A 6,504-nucleotide genomic window follows, 5' to 3' on the forward strand; every position below is an offset into this window, starting at 1 on the left:
GGCCCTGCTGCTCCCCAGCGAGGGTAGCAATAGTGAACAGGTAGAGTTTCAGGCTGGCAGGAACCCAAGGACAGATAGAGCAAGCGACAGATAGGGTTGCTGTGGACAGTTTCCTAGAACAGGATCTTTGTTCCCAAGGTTGACCAGCTGGTTCCCTTGACGTCCCACAATAGCAGAAAGGGTGATTGGTAGAGCCCGTGAGCACGTTTAGGTGTCTATTGTGATCCCGGTTCTGGCCACCCGATAGCTCTCCGCAAATCCCAGGGGTCTGGCTGCGGGCCCCAGTCACCTTGTGATTCCTCCTTTTGGAGAGGCGGAAGGAGGGAGGACGCTGTGTATCCCGAGAGAAGTGGGTCTGACATGCCTGAGCCGTTCCATCTGGGTGCCTGCATCATAGGCTCCATCTGGCTCCGGCAGGCTGAGCTGAGGCACGGCAGAGCCCAGCAAACCATCAGCCTCAGCCCTTCCCTAGCCTGCTTCTCCTCCATCTGCCCTGGAGAGGAAGACCCCTGCAGACTCCTCCCCACCCCCACCCCCGGCCCTGCCTTCTTTTCTGCCATATCCTTCACCCGTGGGTCTGGGTATCCACTTTGGGGTCTGGGATTCTCTGGAGACCTTCTGAAGGTCTCTAGAGAAAGGGTAGGCTAATTTGGGTTTTTGGTTTGTGATGTAGGTGCTTCGCCAACTGAGCTGCCTCAAAAACCTACTTCTTGCCCGTGACCTTCACATACGACCCAGACCAGGGCCTGATTTGTAGACAGAACCGCCCTATAGAAGGTCCTCTCCTGTGCCTCACACGCTGGAGCCCCGAGATATACAACGGTCCCATTTCCTTGGCTGCTTTCCAGCACAGTCGAAGGCAGAACCTCTCGCCCCGCTGACTTTCCCCTGAGATCCTCTCAGGTGGGTCCTGAGATCCCTGGTGGGGGCTGCACAGAGCCCCAGCAAGCAGAGGGTTGGCCCGGGGATGTTTGCAAACATTGGAAGTTTCTCTCCCATGACTCATCAGAGGAGAGCAGAGCCCTCCTTCTTCCTGGAAGGCAGCAAACGCAAGGCCAAACCCCCACTCCCATCCCCCCAAAAGTAATCAGCCCTTCATGTGAAGCTTTCTCTTCAAATCTCAGCTATCCCCCCAAAGATCAGCCACGGCAACTCGTGGGAGGGGACGTTCTGAGGCCAAAGAACATTCTGGAAGAGGCTTCTCTGACCCAAGGAAAGGCAAGCAGGGGCTGGAGGTACAGCTTGACATTCACAAACATGCAACAACATGAGGAATGTCCAGAAAAATACCTGCTCCCCTCTCTTCTCTAGCTTTTTGTTGTTGTTGTTCTTGTTGTTGTTGTTTTTGGTTTTTCAAGACAGGGTTTCTCTGTGTAGCCCTGGCTGTCCTGGAACTCACTCTGTAGACCAGGCTGGCCTCGAACTNAGAAATCCGCCTGCCTCTGCCTCCCAAGTGCTGGGATTAAAGGCATGAGCCACCACGCCCAGCTAGCCTTATTTTATTTAAATCTTTCTCTCTCTCTTTCTTTCTTTCTTTCTTTCTTTCTTTCTTTCTTTCTTTCTTTCTTTCTTTCTTTCTTTCTTTCTTTCTTTCTTTCTTTGTTTTTGAGACAAAGATCTTATGTAGCCAGGCTGGGGATGACCTTTAAACTCTGACTCTCCTGCTTCTGTCTCCCGAGTGCTGGGATTACAAGCGTGCACCACCATTCTCAGCTCACACAGAGCTGGGAACTGAACCAAGGGGCTCGTGCATGCTGGGCAAGCCCTTCACCAACTGAACTGTGTCCCCACCCCATCCCATCCTTCTGAGGTACTGCCTTCTTAATAGAAAACCTGAGCTAGAAACCTCTGGAACATTCCAGCAAGGACTTCAGTGGGACATAGCATAATTCTAGAAAACAGTCAAATACACACACACACACACACACACACACACACACACACACAGAGAGAGAGAGAGAGAGAGAGAGAGAGAGAGAGAGAGAGAGAGAGAGAATCAGGCTACTTAAAACCAAAAAGAAAAGAAACTGGGAAGGCAGACGGTATCCTTGGCAAACTCTCCACTTGTACAGTACGCTCGGGAGTCACGTGTCATGTCCGTCCATCCTTAGGTTCAGGTGTCAGGTGTCATTGTCACTTCTATTAACACCCACCCCATACACACCCACCCACCAGAATCTGATCACTAGTTCTCACGTTGTCACTTGTTTGTCACACACTTACAAACCAGAGCCAGGTATGGTACGCACGGGTGGTCACAGCATTCAGGAAAATGAGGCGGGATGGCAGTAGTGTCTGAGGCCAGCCTAAGCTACCCGTTGAGCTCTGAGCCATCCTGGGCTACAGAGTAAGAACCTATCTTGACACAGAGAGGAGGGCTGGAGCTGGAGAGACAGATGGCTCAGTGGTTAGGGGCACTTATGGCTCTTGTAGAGGACCGGGGTTCCACACAGTGACTTACATCCAACTTTAACTTCAGTCCTAGAAGATCCCATGTCCTCTCCCGGTCTCTGCTGGCACCAAGGGAGTGTGTGGTATACAGACATACATAATTCAAGCATATAAATCATACACACAAAATAAAAAATAAGTGTTTTTTTTTAAAGGGAGAAAAATATCTCTATAATTTTCTCTATTCACTTCCTCCAAAGCTGTTCGTTGTTGGGGACACAGGATGATTATTTGTATCAGATCAATTTTTTTCTTTTTTAAAAAAAATATTTATTTATTTATTATATGTAAGTACACTGTAGCTGTCTTCAGACACTCCAGAAGAGGGAGTCAGATTTCGTTACTGATGGTTGTGAGCCACCATGTGGTTGCTGGGATTTGAACTCAGGACCTTTGGAAGAGCAGTTGGTGCTCTTACCCGCTGAGCCATCTCACCAGCCCCCAGATCAAATTTTTTTAAGATTTATTTATTATATGTATGTGAGTGCACTGTAGCTGTACAGATGGTTGTGAGCCTTCTTGTGGTTGTTGGGAATTGAATTTTTAGCACCTCTGATCGCTCCAGTCAACCCGGTTTAATCCGGTTAATTTTGCTCTCTCAGTCCCTGCTTGCTCTGGCCCAAAGATTTATTTATTGGTATCTGTAAGTTCACTGTAGCTGACTTCAGACGCACCAGAAGAGGGCGTCAGATCTCATTACACGTGGTTATGAGCCACCATGTGGTTGCTGGGAATTGAACTCAGGACCTTCGGAAGAGCAGTCAGTGCTCTTACCCACTGAGCCATCTCGCCATCTCAATTCTTCATATCATAAAATACACTAAATCTCGTAGAGGAAAGAGCGCTAAGTATTAGGGGAAGCAATCAGAAGACGCCACAACAGCATGCTCTACAGAGATAAACTCGAGGTAGTTTAGATACAAAAACATTTTAAATTTGCCTAAAACGAAGGGAGGGGCTCTATGCAAGAGTTCTGGGAAGCCATTAGCGATTCCCAGATTGCCGTTTTCACGACAGTAGCCGATGACTCTGTGGCGTGTGAAAGTGTTCAGCCGCAGATCTTCCCTGCTGCAAACAGCAGTTTAATTTCCTGACCCCAGGTCTTGTCCCTCCTCCCAGACCTAGCCAAGGGACAGAAGGCCCCTTTGAGTCCTGCAGAAATACGGCCTCTTCATGGGTGGGGCAAGGACAGCTGTTGCAGTCACTGCGAGAGGGTGGTGGGGGTGCAGGCGGGGAGGGGCGCCTCCCAGCCCCTACCCCCACCCCCGCAGCGATCCGCAGGAGGCCGACGACGGACTGCTGCGGACCTGAGCTGGCATTTGGCCAGGACAATGGGATTAACTTCCCCAGCGCAGGCCAAAAAGGGCCCTGGGATTTTTATTTTTATTCGTTTTCCATTACAACTGCACGGCAACGCAAACAAAAGCCCCAAACAAGGTGAGCCGCCATGGAGTCCCTTCCCTTCGCGGGGTGGCATCTCAGTGCCACACATCTTGCTGACCTTGGCTCACCCAAGGTTTCGAGTAGAGAGTTTGATTACCTCCCACCCCGGGGACAATGGGAACGAGGCATGGCGAATGCCCAGCTAGCTCCGTGTGCAGGCTAAAAGGGAAGTACATCAAGGTGTGAACCCGGAGCCCATTGTACCCAGGAACAATACCTTAATGAGAAACTGGTACAAATCCAAGATAGGAGAGGCCCTACCTCCTCCAGACCCCAGATCAGGGGACCTAGGCAGAAGGGGTCAGAAGAAATACAGCTGTGGACAGCCAAATGTCACCCTGAGAGCGAGCGAGGAGGAATAGCCTAGAGTAGCAGAAGAGAGCGGGCCGCAGGCTCCGAGGGCAAGGGTGACACACACCTTTAATCCCAGCACTTGGGAGGCAGAGGCAGGCGGATCTCTGAGTTCGAGGCCACCCTGGTCTACAGAGTGAGTTCCAGGACAGCCAGGGCTACACAGAGAAACCCTGTCTCGAGGCAAAAAAAAGAAAGAGAGAGGAGGTTCCCCCGTCCACAGAGGGGCGCTCTATCTTGTGAGCAGCCTGTTCTTCAGCCGGGTGATTTAGCACCAACCGCTCACCTTTTGGCAACTAGAGAAAGAAAAGGGACTTGGTAGTCAGTGCGTATTGACAGTGTGGTCTTTGGGCGAAGCGACTAAAACGGTGTTCACACTTCCTGGTTTGTCAGAGGGGATCGTGAGATAGCTCAGCAGGTTAAAATCATCAATAAATGAATGAATGGATGAATGAATGAATGAATGAATGAATAACAGACAGACAAACGGCAAAAGCATTTGTGGAGCAACCATGCAGGGGCCCACCCTAACCCTCACTGAGAGTCTGTCATCCCAGTACCCTAAGGAGAGGTGGAAGACAGAAGACAGAAGAATGGTCTGGGAGCTGCAGTAGGCAGACTTCAAGCTGCAGTAACAAGAGACCCTGCCAGACAACAGCGAGGAAAGAGAACAGACTACTGTCTCCTTCACACATGTCGTACACACACACACACACACACACACACACACACACACATACACACACACATACACGTACACATACACACACACTACATAATTGAAAATAAAAATAAAATTAAAAATGTAACTACTTTTTTAAATGTACCCTTCTCTCCTACATCCCGACTGCAGCTTCCTCTCCCTCTACTCCTCCCGATCCCACCCTCACCCCCACCCCCATCCCCCGCACCTCCCTTCTCCCCCAGATTCACTGCTCTTTAGAGAAGAGCAGTCTTTCCAGGGATGTCCTGAATAATGTCTTGTCCATGACAAGATTCAGTAAGACGTGGCACAAACCTGGTAGGATGGCACATACCTCCCAGCACATGGGAGGCAGAGACAAGCAGACCTCTGGCTTTGGGGCTAGCCTGGTCTACACAGTGAGTTTCAGGATACATAGAAAGTCCTTGTCTCAAAAATCCATCCGTCCATTCACACATTCATATCTACATTAAAAAAGAAAGAAAGAAAGAAAGAAAGAAAGAAAGAAAGAAAGAAAGAAAGAAAGAAAGAAAGAAAAAGAAAGAAAGAAAGAAAGAAAGGAAGGAAGGCAGGCTTGCGGTGTGGCTCTAGGTTCCACCCTCAGCACCCTACCCCTAAAACGTGGGTAACCGAATCAGCCTCACATCTCCCTGGGGTCACGGAGGGGATTTCCCTGTGTTTATTATTTAACCATCCACTGACATGACTTCTCCCTCTGAGCTATTGTGAGCAGTGCTGTAATGTACGGACACCTCTCCAAGAAAGCTTGCAATGCTCTTGGGTTCTCTCTGCCCAGGCACACAGTAACAGGATTGTTAGATCACATGTTCTGTGTGTGTGTGTGTGTGTGTGTGTGTGTGTGTGTGTGTGTGTGTGTAATGTCTATTATTACTGGGTGTTGAACTTCATTGCTCACACATCAGCTGAGTACCCACCAGGCTATAGCCCAAGCCTTTTTAATGTTTTGAGACAGGGGCTCACAAAGATGCCCAGGCTAACCTTGAACTTGCGATCCTCCTTTGTCTCAGTCTCCAAGCAGCTGAGATGCCAAGCCTGAGAGCCACCAGGCTGATATTTCTTTCTTTCTTGATTTCCAACACCATACCACACCCTTTCGCTTATGAGCCTTGCCCCTAACCTTTACCCTCACCACCTGGGCAAGTCTATCATTCCTGCAATTCAACTCTGGCTCCTTAGGGTGCCCCAGGCCTGGTAGCCCCACCCTGTGAATCCCTTAGTTAGGACACCCGGGGCATTTTGTGATAGAGCCCAGCTCAGGCTCAGGATGGAGTGTCTACTGCTTGAACCCCCTCCAGTCCTGTGCTGGCTGGTTTGAACTCCCTAAGACTGGGAGGTACTGCCTCTTCTCCCCTATTTCCCTCCTCTTTCTCCTCAGGAGGGAAATTTGACTGTTGGGAGGAGCGACCTCATTCTGTCATTCTGTTCTTGGGGCCACTGAAGGGAGGATGCTAAGCTGGCTCTGCAGGAGCAGGTGCACACAATCTACATCTTTTGTGGGCACATCCTCTTGGATTTTTTTTTTTTTTTTGGGGGTT

The sequence above is a fragment of the Mus pahari genome, chromosome 23 (genome assembly GCF_900095145.1).
Source record: "Mus pahari chromosome 23, PAHARI_EIJ_v1.1, whole genome shotgun sequence".
NCBI classification, from domain to species: Eukaryota; Metazoa; Chordata; class Mammalia; order Rodentia; family Muridae; genus Mus; species Mus pahari.